This window comes from Mustela putorius, unplaced genomic scaffold, assembly GCF_011764305.1.
Source record: "Mustela putorius furo isolate JIRA1106 unplaced genomic scaffold, ASM1176430v1.1 tig00000873_pilon_pilon_pilon, whole genome shotgun sequence".
Classification (NCBI taxonomy): domain Eukaryota; kingdom Metazoa; phylum Chordata; class Mammalia; order Carnivora; family Mustelidae; genus Mustela; species Mustela putorius.
In genome coordinates, this window is record NW_025421504.1 from 5650592 (window position 1) to 5667950 (window position 17359).

The 17359-nt window shown below is 47.1% G+C and overlaps 1 protein-coding gene across 1 annotated transcript in view; it reads left to right on the forward strand.

Annotated features, from left to right (window-relative positions):
- Positions 1–13767: 13767 nt before the first annotated feature.
- The window catches only part of GRB2 (growth factor receptor bound protein 2), a 72084-nt gene continuing 68492 nt past the window's right edge, over positions 13768–17359 (forward strand). The window contains exon 1 of the mRNA XM_004748934.3: positions 13768–13987. The gene's annotated coding sequence lies outside the window, so the exon portion shown is untranslated. The remainder of the gene's footprint in view (positions 13988–17359) is intronic.

Genomic DNA, 17359 nt, shown 5'->3' on the forward strand with positions numbered 1-17359 from the left:
TGCCCCATGCGAGGGAGATTGGTTTTGGTGAGCCCTGGGGTGGGATGGCTTGCTAGACATCAGGCAGAACGGCTTGATAATAAAGACAGTTGTTTGGGTGCCTGGGTGGCTCAGTGGGTTAAGCTGCTGCCTTCGGCTCAGGTCATGATCTCAGGGTCCTGGGATGGAGTCCCGCTTCGGGCTCTCTGCTCAGCGGGGAGCCTGCTTCCTCCTCTCTCTCTGCCTGCCTCTCTGCCTGCTTGTGATCTCTCTCTGTCAAATAAATAAATAAAATATTAAAAATAAATAAATAAATAAAGACAGTTGTTTGGATGGTCCCGTTGGATCCTGAATTTAGGGAGTATTTTCACAGTAAAGCTAGTTCTCTGCAGCCTGGACTAGACCCTTATAATAAGACACGCGGGCTCAGAAAGGCGATCTGATTCCGCAGCAGGATTCACAGCTCCCGAGGCCGAGAGCCCTTCCTCCGTGATGGGGGATGCCGGGGCCAGGCAAAGCCACCCTGTGAGATCTGAACTCTGCACCGCAGATCATTCCCGACATTCCCCATTTGCCAAGCCCACATTGCTGACATGCCCGCGAGGCTTAGGTTCTCTGCTTTCCCCCTGAGCAGACATACTTGAGGTCGCATAGCTTCACCCTCAGCTTCTGGAGGGTCCCCAGGACAGGCCAGAGACGACAGCGAGCAGAGGCCATGCGAGATGAGCAGGGATCCCTTACTGCATTCTCTCCCTGGGCTGCTGGAGTCCACTGTCTTATTCCCTAAAACCCACAGATCTTATATTTATCCACGATCGACTTGGTAAATTTAAACCTCCCCGAGTCCTAAGATGCACCTGTTCATGGGATAAACAGGGCCGTCCGTTGCCGCGCGGCTAGACCGAGTGTATATATAGAGCGAAGACAGCTCACTCCCTTGCCATCAATCTTCCGTCGAGCAAATGGGTATTTTTTTTAAATAATTTTTTTTAAAGTTTCCATTTATTTATCTGACAGAGATCACAAGCAGGCAGAGAGGCAGGCAGAGAGAGAGGAGGAAGCAGGCTCCCTGCCGAGCAGAGAGCCGGAGGCAGGGCTCCATCCCAGGACCCTGAGATCATGACCTGAGCGGAAGACAAAGGCTTTAACCCACTGAGCCACCCAGGCACCCCTGCAAGTGGGTATTTAATCACCGCAGTTGAAGGACTCTGTGACCTCAGGAACACGTTCCAGCTCTTAACCCAATGTCAGAAAGTTCCCGCTTGGATCGAACCCCAGTGCACAGCGCTGGAATGTGTCCAGTATCCAGTAATCAGGGAAAGTGGTGGTGATCACCTTCTGCATGCTTGAAGACACTGATGAGCTTTGGTCCCTCTAACGCTAAATGAAAGCCCGTCCAAGGTCTGTCTTTTTCCATGTACATTCAGTTTCTAACCCCTCAGTGGCTCCTGAAGTTCAGGTCGGCTTGGTCTCCTGTTCATGACCCTAGAACCAGGCCAGAGGCTCACAAAGAGCCTTCCCTGAACAGACCATCCGGAAGGACCCCTGATACGGCATCTCTTCCTCTTACTGTCATTTCTTGCAGGCATCCAACGCGCCTTGGGAGCCAGGCGCCCGCCTGATCCATATTCAGCCTGTGTGTATACAAGCACGCTTTTATAAAACGCGAAGAGATATTCTCCACTGGACATTCCTGAGTATCAGAGTGAGTGAATAAAGACGTTCCCTTCTGGCCTCTAGGCAATTCCGGTATTTTTATTGATCTGAGCTCACGATGGTGTTTACAGAAATTTCCTTTTCCTAAAGCCCAAATGCTTGCGTTAACTTGGGACTGGATTCTTTTTTTTTTTTTTGGGGGGGGGGACTGGATTCTTGAGCAGAGCCCAAGACTCAGGAGCTTAGGGGTTGATTCCTAGCCCCAGAAAGGCTGCCAGCAAGATTTAGAAGCGAGTCACTTCATTTCTTTGGCGCTCAGAGCAGGAGAATAGAGACGGCATCAGTAAACTTCTCTGCGTTTTATGACAGGGTAAAGTCTCATAGAACAGTCAGCCCCACACAGAAGGAGGAGGAGGACCAGGACAAGGAGGGGGTAGGGGGAGAAACTGGAAAAGCAAAAAGCATTAGAATTAATTAACAAGCAATCCTATCTTATTTTTCAGATAAAGTGAGCCTAACGAAAGCAAGAAAATGTACATTATTTTATTTTAAAGATTTTGTTTATTTATTTGACAGGGAGAGACACAGTGAGAGAGGGAACACAAGCAGGGGGAGTGGGAGAGGGAGAAGCAGGCTTCCCGCTGAGCAGAGAGCCCCATGCGGGGCTCCATCCCAGAAACCTGAGATCATGACCTGAGCAGAAGGCAGACGCTTAAGGACTGAGCCACCCAGGCGCCCCGAAACTATGTTACTAACGAGTCTTCACAACACACTGCCGTTATTATGACTGGAGGCTCTGAAGCTTAGTTGGATGAGATAAATTATGCCAAGTGCCTAGCACAGGGTCCTAAAACGTAGCTGGCGCTCAGTTCAAGTTGGTTCTCTTCCTCATTATGTTGTTCATAACAAGCAGCGTTCAAGGAGCAATGGACCCGACATGACTCCGGTTGCCAATTAAAACCCTGAGCTGTACTGTCATATAAAACACAGCCAATAAAGGGCATCTGTGGTCAGACTGCACAGGGAAAGTTAGTTGTTCTCAGTGACTGTCTGGTTTAGGTTGTCTGGCCACCTTGGGAGAGGTTTTGGGGGTGACAATGGATCCCCACAACCAGTCTTGCTTCTCCCAGTCCTGACCGACAATTAACGTAATGTCATGGTCCAGATGCCATAATAACAGTAATAATAATAACACTGGACATTTCTTAAGAGCTTACTGAGGGCCAGGTTCTGACTTAAACACACTACATGCGTTATTACATTTAGGCTCCTAAGACAAAATGTTCAGACGCTGAGGATCCTTGCCAGAGGCAGGACACCACAAACCTTGCCGCTGAACCATCTAAATCTGAAAAACTTTGAGAAGAGAGAATAAATTCCATAGCGTTCTGCCCTTAGGCTGTAAAACTAGAAGAGTCTAGCGGAGATGGAAGACGTATTTCACACGAGAAGGCAGGAAAAGTGCAGCTTTGGGGTTTATGAAATAAATGGAAAAAATATTACTTCTGGTCTTCTGTAACCACGAGGGATTGAAAACTGTGGTTAAAGGTTTGGGGGTTCGGGGCCCCCTGGGTGTCTCAGTTGGTTAAGCATCTGCCTTTGGCTTGGGTTGTGATCCATCCTGGGATGGAGCCCCACATCGATGGGGAGTTTGCTTCTCCCTCTCCTTCTGCAGCTCCCCCTACTTGTTCTCTTTCTCTCTCTCTCTCTATCAAATAATACATAAAATCTTTTTTTAAAAATTTGGGGGGTTAGGAAGAGTGAGAGGGGAGTCTTGCTCATTCCTGATCTGTTTTGTTGCCAGGGAAATACGGGCTTCCATTGCCGGTGCAACTGGATATTTCCTCCAGGCTCCATCGCTGGGACCTGGCAAGCCACATTTCCTGGCACTCAACAGCAGCCAGTCCCGGCAGCAGCGAGGTCAGACCCATTTTTGGAGCCAAACACCCAGCATTCCTTTACAATTAGTGCTACAACCTCAAGGGAGGCTCTTGCCTGTCTAGAGGGACCTCTAGTGGCCGCCAAGGGGAGTTGCCCAATATTCTAGCCTATGTAAGACGTCTCCCTAGACACAAAAGAAGCCTCCCGCTTCTTTTGCTAATTGCCCTGTGGTCGATGATGACAGGTAGGGTTGACAGCATGAGTAAGTCGAAGTTATTGCCCTTGCTAATTAAAGCTGTGAAGTACACTTTCTGTAAAACATGAAGCCACCGGGTTTTCAGATGTGCCCAACCTCCCGGCCTTGGCAGCAAGGGTCTCCAACTGGAACAAGACACTTTGTAACCTGCCCAGCTCCAGGGTGATGGCGGGATACTTCCTTTCTAGAGGCTTTGTGGCAGAAACTGTATGCTGGAGCTCACTTAGAAAAGGAATAGACTGTCGTGTTCGAGGCCATAATGTCACATTGCACTAATAAAGCTATTTTTTTGTAAAAAAAAAAAAAAAAAAAAAAAAAAAGCTTTAAAGGAGAAAAGGGGTGATTATCTAAGAATCATTTCGAGATCATTGGAAAATTGAGAATATAGGTGTATCCTCTCAAGAGGTAAGATCTAACGGATACAGCCTGATGAGTTTTTAGTAAGTATGAAAATGGGTCCAGAGGGGGTTAGAGGAAGAAAGAGAACGTTGAGACATGAATGTTAAAAGGTTTATGATTCAGAAATATTTTGCAGGGGCGCCTGGGTGGCTCAGTTGGTTGGGAGTCTGCCTTTGGCTAAGGTCGTGACCCCAGGGTTCTGGGATGGAGTCCCTTGCTGGGCTCGCTGCTCAGCGGGGGGTCTGCTTCTCCCTCTCCCTCTGCCTCTGCCCCTGCTCCGTGTGCCTGCTCTATCTCTCTCAAATAAATACAAAATCTTAAAAAAAAATAAATATTTTGCAGCACCTTTACAATGCATTACCTACTTGTGCTTCATTTTCATGTCAGCTCTGTTTTGAGTTGTATCATCACCCTCATTTTTCCAGACAAGAAGATTAAGTCACAAACAAGTCATATCCCCTGCCGGAGACTGCACAGTCCCTGAGCAGAAAGGCTAACACTAGAACCACTTCTTTCTTTTTTTAGATTTTATTTACTTATTTGGGGGCGGGGGGAGCAAGCCCAAGGAGTGGGAGGGACAGAGAGAGAAGGAGAAGCAGGCTCCCCTCTGAGCAGGGAACCCGATACGGGGCTCGATCTCAGGACCCTGAGATCATGACCCAAGTCGAAAGCAGACACCCAACTGACTGAGCCACCCCGGCATCCCTAGAACCACTTCTTCCTCTGAAATCCTGCTTTGGCTTTGCTGTGTCTCCTGGGTTGGTCCTTCTGTCCTCAAGCTGCAAGCCGGGGAGTCACCTATTACTTCTTGCTGTCACTCACCTCTCCCTTCTGATGTAGCAACGTGCAACCACACGCCCCCACGCTCCCTCACTGCAAGCTATGGTTTCTCCCGGCAGTGAAGATCTCCAGCCTGCCCATCCCACAGCCCCTCTGGACATCTCTGACTCACCAACCCAGTCCAGACTCACTTAAATGGTTGCAACAAGCTTCTGAAATTGTGGTTAAAAATTTATTTGTTTACCTATTTGTCCTCCCCCATACCCGCCCACCCTGGCCCCCAGGATTGTAGGTTGCCCCAGAGCAGGAACCTTGTTCTTTTAAATTCATCAGTGCCTAGCTCATAATACACCTTCCACACGTGTTTGTGGAACAAATGAGGGAAAAACATGCTAATTCAGCAAGTCCACAGTCTAGTACAATCATGTCTGGGCCCCAACTCTGGGCATTCTACTTTATCTGGGACAGTGCCAGGAATCATTATGGTTTTTAATATTCAATGTATTTTAAATATTTCATTTATTTATTTATTTATTTATTTATTTATTTAAATAATTTTCATTACTTTATTTTATTTTTTTTTAAAGATTTTTTATTTATTTATTTGCCAGAGACAGAGGGAGAGAGAGCGAGCGAGCACAGGCAGACACAGAGGCAGGCAGAGGCAGAGGGAGAAGCAGGCTCCCTGCCGAGCAAGGAGCCCGATGTGGGACTCTATCCCAGGATCCTGGGATCATGACCTGAGCCGAAGGCAGCTGCTTAACCAACTGAGCCACCCAGGCGTCCCTCATTTATTTATTTTTTGACACAGAGAGGGAACACAAGCAGGGGGGGTGGGAGAGGGAGCAACAGGCTTCCCGCTGAGCAGGGAGCCTGAGACACAGGGCTCGATCCCAGGACGCTGGGATCATGACCTGAACCAAAGGCAGACGCTTAACCACTGAGCCACCCAGGCGTCCCTAATATTCAGTGTATTTTTTAAAATTTCTTATTGTGGTAGCACATACCTAATTCTTACCATTTTAACCATCAAAAGTGCAGAGCTCAGTGACATTAAGCACATCCACCCAGTTGTGCAACTATCACTACCTCCCATTCGCAGAGCTTTTTCATCTTTCCAAACAGAACCTGTGTCCCCATCACACACTGCCCCCTCCCTTCGCCTTTCTCTTCTGCCTCACTTAGATTCCATGCTTCATAGAAACACCTGTCCTACGAGCACGCTCTACACCCGGGCCTTCTCCCGCCCCGCAAAATCCCAGCCTGGCTAAACCAGGCCCTTTGCCCGCACTGGGTCTGCAACCAGGCAGCAGGATTTAAGTGGTTAAAAACAGGCAGCCAGGCTGAGTGTCCTCTTTTGAAATTTACAATCACAAAACCCAGGGGGGATCTGGGTGGCTCTGTTGGTTAAGCTTCTTCCTTTGGCTCAGGTCATGGTCTTGGGGTCCAGGGATCAAACCCCACAACAGGCTCCTTGCTTGGCCAGGGTTCTGCTTCTCCCTCTGCCTCTCCCCATCATCCGTGCTCTCTCTCATTCGCTCTCTCAAATAAATAAACAAAATCTTAAGAAACAAAACCAAACCCAGCGGGACCACAGCAGCACCTGCAATGTGTGTTTCCTGAATTGATTTCATCCTCCATAGTCCAAAAGTTCAGTTTCATGCCTTCTGACCAAAGATAAATTTCCTGCTGTCTTCTCCTCTCCCTCACGTCAGGTGCTGACCCCACTAGAAGCTGCCTGTGCAAAGAGGTTGTACTGTTCTCACCTGTGCTGCTCGCTGTCTGGAAATGCATGAGTTGCAGAGACATTGCTCCCTAATTTCCTCTTCTCTCCTGCATCCCAGAGTTTCCCTCTCTCCTTGATAATCCCCTTGAGCATACAAAGCATGTCCTAACAGGTCCCATATTTAGAATCCCCTCCTCGGGAGGGCCTGAATGGTTCAGTCGATTAAGCATCTGCCTTCTGCTCGGGTCAAGATCTCCAGGTCCCCGGGGAGAAAAAAAAAAAATCCCTGCTCAGCAGGGAGTCTTCTTGTCCCTCTTCCATGCCCCCCCCAGCTTGTGCTATCTCTTTCTCTCTCTCTCAAATAAATAAATAAAATATTTTTTAAAAATAAATAAATAAAATAAAATCTCTTCCTTGGCCCCTTAAATCCTATTTTTTTGGTTGGCCTTATAAAAAGCTTTTTCTTTCTTTCTTTCTTTCTTTTTTTTTTTTTTCAGATTTCATTTTTTAAGTAATCTCTACAACCAACATTGGGCTCGAACCCACAACCCTGAGGTCAAGAACCGCACACTCCACCAACTGAGCCAGCCAGAGTCCCATATAGCAAAATTCTTCTCTGACAGGTGCCCTTCCTGCTGCCCTACTTCCTTACTTCCATTGTCTCTCTTCCTGCCCTTCTGTATCCCCTCCAATAAGGCTCTCACCTGACCCTCCCGCCAGGACTCTTCTTACCCATTTCACCAAAAGTCTCCAAATTCAAAGGTTGCCTCTGTCTTCATCTCACTGGTCTCCTTTGGTAACATTGGACATGGCTGACTACACCCTCCTTATGGAAACACTTAATTTCCCCCATCGATAAAAGAGGCGTAATCATAACATCTCCTGTGTGTAGTAATTGTGGGGACTACATGAGATAAAGTGCAGAAAACCCTTAGATTTTCCCTGGTGCTCAATACCTCCAGCATGTCTTGAATATTTTCATCTTTCATGAGATAATGGATTCATGTAATATTTGCCTAGCGAAAACTCATTCTGTAAAAAGAAATAAAAATAAAAGCAAAAAGACATCAGAGGCTCAAATAAATTTAGAAAATGAAAAATGTTAAAGAAGAAAAGGGAGAGTCTCCTATGTAGAATGTTTTAAAAGAATATAGTAAACCGATATTGGAGAACCTTCCTTGTATTAAAATTGCTAATGCTTCTTTCTCGGAAGCGTAGGAACAGTGGGGAAATTTCCACCCTTTGGATGCATCAGTTCCATTAGAGCTCACAGACAAAATGGAACTGACTTCATCTCCTTAGTGAACAGAATGTGTTCTAACAGAAGGAATAGAAGAGTGCCAGCCTCCTCTGAACTTGACTCTGGCATCGCTACAGAGAGCAGTTAAGACCAGAGTCCATTTGCTTATCTGCGCTTTTATTTTTTTATTTATTTGTACTGTGGCGCTAAGCACCACCCGCCCAGATAATGCCCACAGCAATGGCCTTTACTGGCATTTCTCAGCCACAGGCACCTGAAGATCCCAAGGGAGAACACAGGAGAGTGAGTCCCCAGTTTCTCTGGGCCCATGGTAATTTACATTCTGATTCCTATAATCTAGGACATACTGGGAAGACCCCAGAATCCCCATGATGCAGTTATTTAGTAAATATTGTCCCTTGAAGTCTGGTCCAAAGAATAGGCTAAGAATTTCTGTAGCTGCTTACTGAAAATGCATACTTCTGGGGTACCCAGAGAGCTCATTTGTCCATTGTCCATGTCCATACCAACTGTCCTCAGTTGGTAGAGCATGAGACTCCTTAAATGCATATTTCTGGGCCCTTCTCAGACCTAACGAGTTGTGTATTTCTGGGATACTGGAATTTGCAATTTATACAGATCCCCAGATCTGTATAATTATACATATTAAAATATGAGAACATTAAACAAGAACTTTTGGCCCTTTCCTCCATCTTAAAAACTTGATCTTTGGTCTCGAGGGGCCTCCATTGATTCTACCTAATGGAACACAAGCTATTCTTCAAGACAACTTAGTTACCACCTCCTCCATGAAGGCTTCTTGGACTTTCTGCCCTCAGTTTATCTCTCTCTCTCTCTTTCTCTCCTAGGTTCCTTTCACAATGAGTCTCTGTGCTCTTGGAGCACTTGTCAGGCTGGGTCATATTATTTAGAGTCAGGCTTTATTTGGGAAGTCAAGAAAAACAAGATGTGGCACCTCTTCTTGAAGAACTCATAGTTTAAAGGGGAGAAGGACAAGTAAGTTGATGGCCAACATATGGTCCTAAGAATGTGGTGACGAGGGGCCTGGGTGGCTCAGTGGGTTAAGCCTCTGCCTTCGACTCATGTCATGATCTCAGGGTCCTGGGATTGAGCCCCGCACCCGCACCAAGCTCTCTGCTCAGCACAGAGCCTGCTTCCCCCTCTCTCTCTACCTGCCCCTCTGCCTACTTGTGATCTCTCTCCCTGTGTCAAAAAAAAAAAAGAATGTGGGGGTGCCTGGGTGGCTCAGTCGTTAAGCCTCTGCCTTTGGCTCAGGTCATGATTCCAGGGTTCTGGGATGGAGCCCCACATTGGGCTCCCTGCTCAGCAGAGAGCCTGCTTCTCTCTCTCCTTCTGCCTGCTGCTTTGCTTACTTGTGCTCTCTCTCTCTCTCTAATAACTAAATAAAATCTTGAAAAAAAAAAAAAAGAATGTGGTGAGGATGCAATATGCTGAGGGTGCTATTAGTGGAACCAGTGCATCATGGGAGGCTTCCTGGTGGAGGTGGCACCTGAGCTGAGTATTAAAGGACAGGTAGGAGACAGGTGGTGATGGAGAAGGCAGGGAGAGGAAGTGAGAGAACTGTAGAGTTATTCAGGAAACTGCAGGTCATTCGGAAGCATAGAAACAAAAGGCCAGCCACAGAGGGCTCTGGGGGATATGCTAAGGACTTTGGACCTTATCTGTGACTCCCAATTCTGTTTGAAGTTTAGAAAGCCCACTGTTGCTGCAGTGTAGACGATGATTTTGGGGGGTGGGGCAGGATCATCAGTGAGGAGGAACGATGGTGATGTGGACAGGTTAGGTGATAGAAATGGAGTCAGGAGATAGAGGAAGGGAAGCCGCAGGACTAGGTGTCCTCCTGGCAGGCTCAATGTCCAAGGTCACCTTCAAAGCTTGAGAAGCCACGGAAGCCTTGGCTCACAACTTAACCAAAGGAAATTCTAAGATGAGAACTTCCAAGATCAGTTGAGCAGGTGACAGTAGAATCTCAACGACCAAGTTTAGGTTGTCACTGGTTGTCTGACTCTTTCCCACGCTCAGCAATGTGGTCTCAGAGACGAGCAGGAGGCTCATTAAATGTCAGGGTAATGTCCTGTTATTACCGGCAGGCGGCAGCACCGCAACTCACAGAGAGCAAAGCGAGAAACCCTTTTCGGCGACTAAAAAAAAAAAAACCCGCAAACCCCACCAGAAAGGAGAGACTTTGGGGTGATTAATTTGTGCATTCTGAAGTGACTGATGTGGCCAGTTTATTATCTGCAAGTTTTGCTACAGTTACAACAGGTTTTCATGCCAGGATGTGACTTTGACTTTGCAAATTGCTTCTTACTCCAGTATCTTTTTGTGATTTAACATGAGCCACACTCATTCAAACTATTGCTTCTAGTGTTTTTTTGGTTTTATTCTTCTCTACATGGAATGATCTTGGGCAACGTTCTCTCAAGTTTCTGAGTTGTTTGCAGAAAATTTTTTTGCAGGAAAGACAGTGTAACAAATGTTGAAGGTTTTGTGTTTTGTTGGCTTTTTTTTTTTCTTTCTTTTTTAAATACACCGCCCACCATTGCTTCATTTCCAGACAATTGTTTTTACTTTAAATGTTCCCTTCCAAATCTGGTCCATATGCATATATTTTTGCATAGATATACTCAGAGTCTGTTTTATCAATGCTGCATTTTAAAAGGAAGTGCATATTTTTTTTCCTGTTCTTTTAGGCTTCTATACTCTTCTGAGATCTCACCCACTTCCTTAGCTTCAAATATCACATGGCACAGAAAAGCGACCACATCTTTATCTCGAGTCAACTTCTGTTATTTATTCTCTAGGCATCCATTTATTCACTCCATGCACTGTGCTGGGGGCTGGGACTACAAATGTGTAGAGGTACGGTTCTGTTTCTCTGAGAGCTGGTAGAACTTGGGAAGGAAGGCTTTGAACAAATAAGGCGGCAATGAGATTGAGGTATAGTGGGAATTTTGAGGAAGAAACCCTAAAACTGGCTTAGGTGTCTAAAAAGTGGGGGGCAGGAGGCCAACTGAGCAGAGGAAACTGCATATACCAAGATATGAATGCTCCAAAGATTATGGTACCTTCTGGAAACCACAGTGGTTTAGTTTTGGTGGAATGTGTGTTGGCTAGAGACAGAGAGTGGGACGGGCAGGCAGGGGCCAGATCCATAACAGTCTTGCAAGTGACTTGAGATAGTGTCTTGTGGATGATGAATATCTTAGTTCCCATTGATTTCCCTCTGCAACCAGAGTGATAAAGTACTTTGAAGATGGACATCTGACTGTGTCCCCCCCCCCTCCGCTTTGGTATCCTATAGGATCAAGTGCCTTGTTTTTTAGCAGCTCTGAAAAGGCCCTGCACGAGCCTCTCCAAATGCCTTACCCACGTGCCGCATTCTTCTTTCTTTCTTTCTTTTTTAAGATTTTATTTATTCATTTATTTTATATAGAGAGAGAGACAGCGAGAGAGGAAACACAGCAGGGCGAGTGGGAGAGGGAGAAGCAGGTCTCCCGAGGAGCAGGGAGCCCGATGCGGGGCTTGATCCCAGGACCCTGGGACCATGACCTGAGTTGAAGGCAGGTGCTTAACCAACTGAGCCACCCCGGCGCCTCCCACATTCTTCTTCATCCCAGTTATAAATGGCTTCCTTGAATCCTTTCTTACCATCTGCCCTTTGTACATGCTGCACCCTCTCCTGGAACACCATTTTCCTCTTGGGCTAACTGGAGTCTCAAACCTTCCTCTTCAGCCTTCCCTGATCCTGGGCTAGGTCAGGTCCCCTGCCATATGCTCCCAAAGCTGCCACTACTGCAAATGTCATACTCCCAAAGGTATGTTCCCCTCCCTGTGACAGGTAATCCTGTTCTCTACAAAGTAGATGCTCAGTTGATGTAGGGAGAATGAATGAATACATTGAGCTTTTCAACAGCATACTGATATTTCCACCTGCATGTCTCCTAGAACGATGAACTCTACATGTCCAAAACTAGACATCATCATCTCCTTCCTTGCCTCCTCCCTGCCCCACCCCACCCCACCCCTGCCCAGTTAGGTTGGCTGGCACACTTCTCTGTTGTTCTACCCACTCAAAACAAAGAAATCCAACTTTTCCCTCACTTCCTCCTCCTCTCTGCTCAGGAGCTAAGTCCTTCCCTTCCATGTCTGTTTTTTTCCTGGCCACCATTCTAGAATTACTAAGTAATTATAAAGCATCATAGTGGCGAAAATACGGATTTTAGAACAAGATAGGCCTAGGTTCAAGTCTTGGGTCTACTGTACTTGGGTTTTCTTGGGTCACATCAGGAAGCTCTCTAAGCCTCAGTTCTGAGTCTATAAATGGGAATACTTATTATCCACCCTCTAGAAACACCATACACTTCAGGTGGTAAATAGATAATCCTCTTATTATTTTTACTACATATCGGACGTGTCCTGCTCAAAAAGCTTCAGAGGTTGCTAATCACTTGACCATGAACCCTAAGCCATACATCTTGGCCTTGTCTCTCACCCCACCCCAAATCTTAAAATCTGGGCAATTTAACATATTGGCTAATTCTGTCAGTGTTTCCTCCCAGCTTCCAGGTTGCAGTTCAAACACCAAGTCCTCTCTGATTACCTGAGCACTAAATAATTGGCTCCGGTCCTGTAGGCATTTCAGTGGGACTTAAGGCCTGCTCTTTTGCCTTGCAGAACAGGCGGCTCTCCTGTGAATTACAAATTGCTGAAAGCAGAGGCTTTGGTAGGTTCATCTATTACCTTGCAAAGTGCCTTGAATACAATTGGTGCTCATAAAATGACCGGTGAGAGAACAGCTCATTTTCCTTATTTCCGTGGCTTCTTTTCTCTGCAGAATCAGACGGCTGGTTATTCTCATCGCAGCACTATTCTGTTGGCTTCCAGGGAGCACATTACCATGAGATACGTTCTGTTCTCTTTAATTAGAAAGAGCTTTTGGAACTGAAAAATAGGAGTTACTTCTTCAAGCCTCATCTGCTGCTCCCCCGTACTCACCCGCCTGCTGCAGGAATCGAACTACTTAGCATTACACAGAACAGGACTCTCCCGCCTCTGCTCCTTTGGGCGTGCGTGCCGGTCCCCGCTCCTGGAGCACTCTTACCCGGACTTCTCTGTCTAGTGAACTCCTACTCGCCCTCCAAGACTCAGCTCAGACGTCATCATCACCTTCTCTGGGAAGGCTGTTCTAATATGGGCAGAGTAGCGGTCCTTCCCCCCCATTTTTTTTTTTTTTTAGCTTCCTCAGCATTCCCCCAAATAATTCTAACATTGCATATAGCATCTGTTTGTTTACTTTCCTTCCTCTCCTCCAGACCGCGAATTCCTGGCGGGCCAGGATACCTGTTCCTCAGTGTGCCTTCTACACACAATACCTGTACCTATACCTATGATTAGCACACAGTAGGCGCTTGATTAATATGTTAATTCCTCTAACGCGGCCGTTTGGCCCACATTCTCAAGTATTTCAAAAGCTGGTCGTCTCTTTGGAGTGTTTCAGGGTGGAGGGAGATTCCCGCACCCCACACCCCGCAGGAGGAGGGAAGTGATTAGGGTGTGGTGAAGAGTTACGCCTTCGGGGCTAAGCTGTAATTGACCCGTCTAGGCACCGAGAGGGTTACAGCGACCCGGAGGCGGAGCCAAGTCGGTGCCACCTGCTCCGGGGCGGTCTGGCGCACGCGCCTTGGCATCTAGATGGTGGCTACCTGCGGGGCCCGAGCCCAGGAGGAGCGCTTGCGCTCTGGGCCTTTTCCGCCGGGGGAAGTCTCGCGGGGGCGGGGCGGGGCGGGGCGGGGCGGGGCCGCGCGGGGAAGTTCTCGCGGGACCCCGAGGAGGAGCGGAAGCCAGGCGGCTGTGCTGCTTCGGCGAGCGGGCGGCGGCGGCGGCGGCGGCGGTAGCGGCGACGAACACTGAGGCGACGACCGCGGCGGGAACAGGCGCTGCCATCGGGGAGCAGCAGCGCGGTCGGCGGCCGCTCGCACCGCTGCAGAGGGGCCGGCCGGGCGCGGAGCGGAGCAGCTGCGCCACGGTGAGTGCGGCCGGCGGCGGTGCTGCGGTGCCTCTTCCCCCTCGCTCGGCAGCGGGAGTCGGCCCGCCGGGCCCAGCCTACCCAGGGCTGCCGGGGTTCGGGTTTGGGACCGCGAGGCCTGGGGCGGGGGACGGAGTCCCCGGGGCTCCCGGGCTCCGCGTTTCCCCTTTTGGGGCGCTTCCTTCCTGGGGACCGTCCTCCCCCGGCCCTTAGCTCGGTGCAGAGCCCCGGACCCCGGGGGCGGGAGGCGGGGGGCTCCTCATTAAGTTTCACGCTTTCTTCCGGAGGGTTTGCGCAGAGGGGTCGGGAGAAGCCCGGGATCCCTGGGTACTCATTCTGTGAGTCAGTCTGACTTGGCCCGGGAGGCGGGGGATTCGCAGCGGCTGCAAATGTGGTGATTGATGCTCCTGCGACCTGCACGGCCACCACGTCACCATCTCCTGGTGCCATTGGGCCGAATTTGGGGAGGGAACCCACCTACCGTATGAATACCGTTGAGTTAGAACCTTTGCTGCCGGAACCGGTCGAGATGTCCACTTTTTTTTTTTTTTTTTTTTTTTAAGCTGCTCTGAAAAATAATTGTAAAGAACAGTAAGCAGCAGTTGGTTGGAATGCTCCGAGGAAGGATTTCAGTGCGAGGGGATAGAGAAGCACCGGTATTTTTCATCTGTAAGGCTCTCGGTAGAAGCCACATGAGTTATAGCTTGTTGAGGGAGTCCTTGTAAAAGTTGGGCTTTGCAGAGGAGCCGAAGTACACTCGACATCTATCGTTTGGTGCTGTGGACTCAGAAAAGAGTCCAAAAGACACATGAAAGAAGTTAGCGTTCTCTCTTTGGCTTTCCTGTCTCTCTTTCGATGTATACTTCTCCAGTCCTTGCCTTCCCTTTCTACTTGTATTTTCACTGCGGACATCAGATGCTTACTTGTGTAATGCAAGTCATTTGCCCATCCCTCTCCCCCCCCTTTTTTTCTAATCTACTTCCCCTTCCTCCTTTTTGTCCCCTCTTCGACATAATTTTTCTGCCCCTTGGTGCAGTTTGCCTTCTCCCTCATGTAAAGATTCTGTTTTCTCTCCGGGGAAGATCCCCTCTTTTCCTGTTTTATCCTTCACTTTGAAGCGTGGGCTTCAGTCGGCCCTGCGAGACTTGAAGTTCTCCCCCTGGGAACTGGGAGGCTCAGAGGATTGAATTCATCCATAAGCCCGTCAATACTGCCACAGGGTCACAAGTGTAGCTTGCTTGTGTTATTTGTGTTTTAGTTGTTTTCTTTGTTTTGATATTCTGCTTTGGTGCCTGCTTGTGCTTTTCTTCCTGTGTCTCTCTTGTATTGGTTAAGGAAGATTGGGTCAATTGGTGGCTTGTATGACTTATTTTTTTTGGCTTTTAGTTGGAGTGGTTCACGTTAAAAAAACAAAAACTAACCATAGACTTATATTACAATAGAATTAAGATAACATGAAATATTTGAGGGAATAGAATTTTAGGCCATAGATGAATTAATTAACACTTGCCCGTTGTGACAGTATGAATTTATTCTTTGCCAGGGTTCTTTTAATCAGGCATTTTTGTTATTGCTGTCGGGGTTTTTTCGGTAGAAAGGAATAACTGTGTTCCATTGCTCCTTTCCTGGTTCAAAATTTTCTGAATTCCCAAAATAAAAAACGAAGTTAATTCTTCTAATCGGCTTTCTTTGATACTAAAAGCAAGCATTTAAATGCTTGAGGCAGTTTACTTCCTTAGCAAGTGTATTCAGATTTGAGGGATTGCTAGGTTTTAAATACTACTGGTTGATGGTACTTAGTTTTTCTGAGAAAAATCTATTATGTTGCCTGGTGTGCAGCAGCAGTTCTGATTGTACCTAGAACAGAAGAGTAATAGATTTTGGAGAAATTAAGTAATACAGAAAAGAGACCCACCATGCTCTCCTGAGAGAAATTAATAGTTACTTGCTTAATTCAAAAAAACTTTCTGGCACCACTGAAAGACTGTTGAGAGCCCTTGGTTTTATTTGTCAAAATTGGCTTTTTCCTTGTTGAGCCAAGTGAGGACGCATTATTTTCATCGTACACATCCTTGGAATGCAAACTTTAAAATCTGCTTAAGGCATTCTTCTAGTACATCAGTGATTCTTCAGGTTTAGCATGCATAAGAATTACCTGTGAATCTTATTTTAAATTAGGCTCTGGGCCTAAGGCCACTACATTGCAGAACTCTAGAAGGCACCCCATTCAGTCTCTGAATGGGACTTTTTTTTTTTTTTTTTTTGAAGATTCCATTTATTTCTTTGACAGACAGAGATCACAAGTAGGCAGAGAGGCAGGCTGGGGTGGGGGCGGGGGAAAGCAGGCTCCCCACTGAGCAGAGAGCCCCAATGCAGGGCTCCATCCCAGGACTCCTGGGATCATGACTTGAGCCAAAGGCAGAAGCTTTAACCCACTGAGCCACCCAGGCACCCCTGAATGGGACGAACGATTTTGATGCAGCTGGTCCAAAACCCAAAACTGTTGTTACAGAATGCAGCTGTAAAATCGTGAGGCTGGAATGTGGCTTTAAATTAGTCAACTTAAATTATGCTTTCTGTATGTACAGAGTAAATATTTAAAAGCCTAATAGAATAAGTGACGATAGATGTGATTAGTCTTTATATGTGTAAATATTTGAGCATTGTTAGGACTCTGATGTGGAGCAATTTAATTTTAAAGTTTATATTTAATAGGGCTGTTAATTTGCCTACCAGAAAGCGCTTCAGAGTTTGTATGTAGATGGAAGAAGATGGACAGTGCAGGAACATACAGACTGGTACTTGAAAAGATGTTGGTGATGCCAGCCAGTTGGTACCTCTTACAACTTTGTGCCAGAGACTCCACAGCCTTTACTCCACTCCGAGGCCTCACATGCGCTATCTCTTTCAATCATCAAAATGTCCCGTCCGGTAGGTGCGTTATTATCCTCATTTTCCAGCTGAGGGAAACGAGGATTTAGGGAATGTAGGTTATTTCACCAGTGTCGCCCGTCTAGTGGTAATGGGCCAGTTGAATTCAGGTCTGACTCCAGAGCGCCAGTAATATTTTTTGGTGTTTGACCGTAGTGATGAAAATACAATTGAGGTGTGTAGTGCAGAAAGTAAAAATACTGGGGTGCCTGGATGGCTCAGTTAAGTGTCTGCCTTTGGCTCAGGTCATGATCCTTGGGAGCTCCCTGCTCAGCGGGGAGTCTGCTTCTCCTCCCCTCGCACCCACCTAGTGTTCTCTCTCTTACTCCCTCTCCTGAATAAATAAATAAAATCTTGAAAAAAAAAAAGAAAAAGTAAAAATATTTTGTCCTCTTGCTCCCAGAGATAACCATTGTTAACATTTTGGGTCTTTTCTTTAGC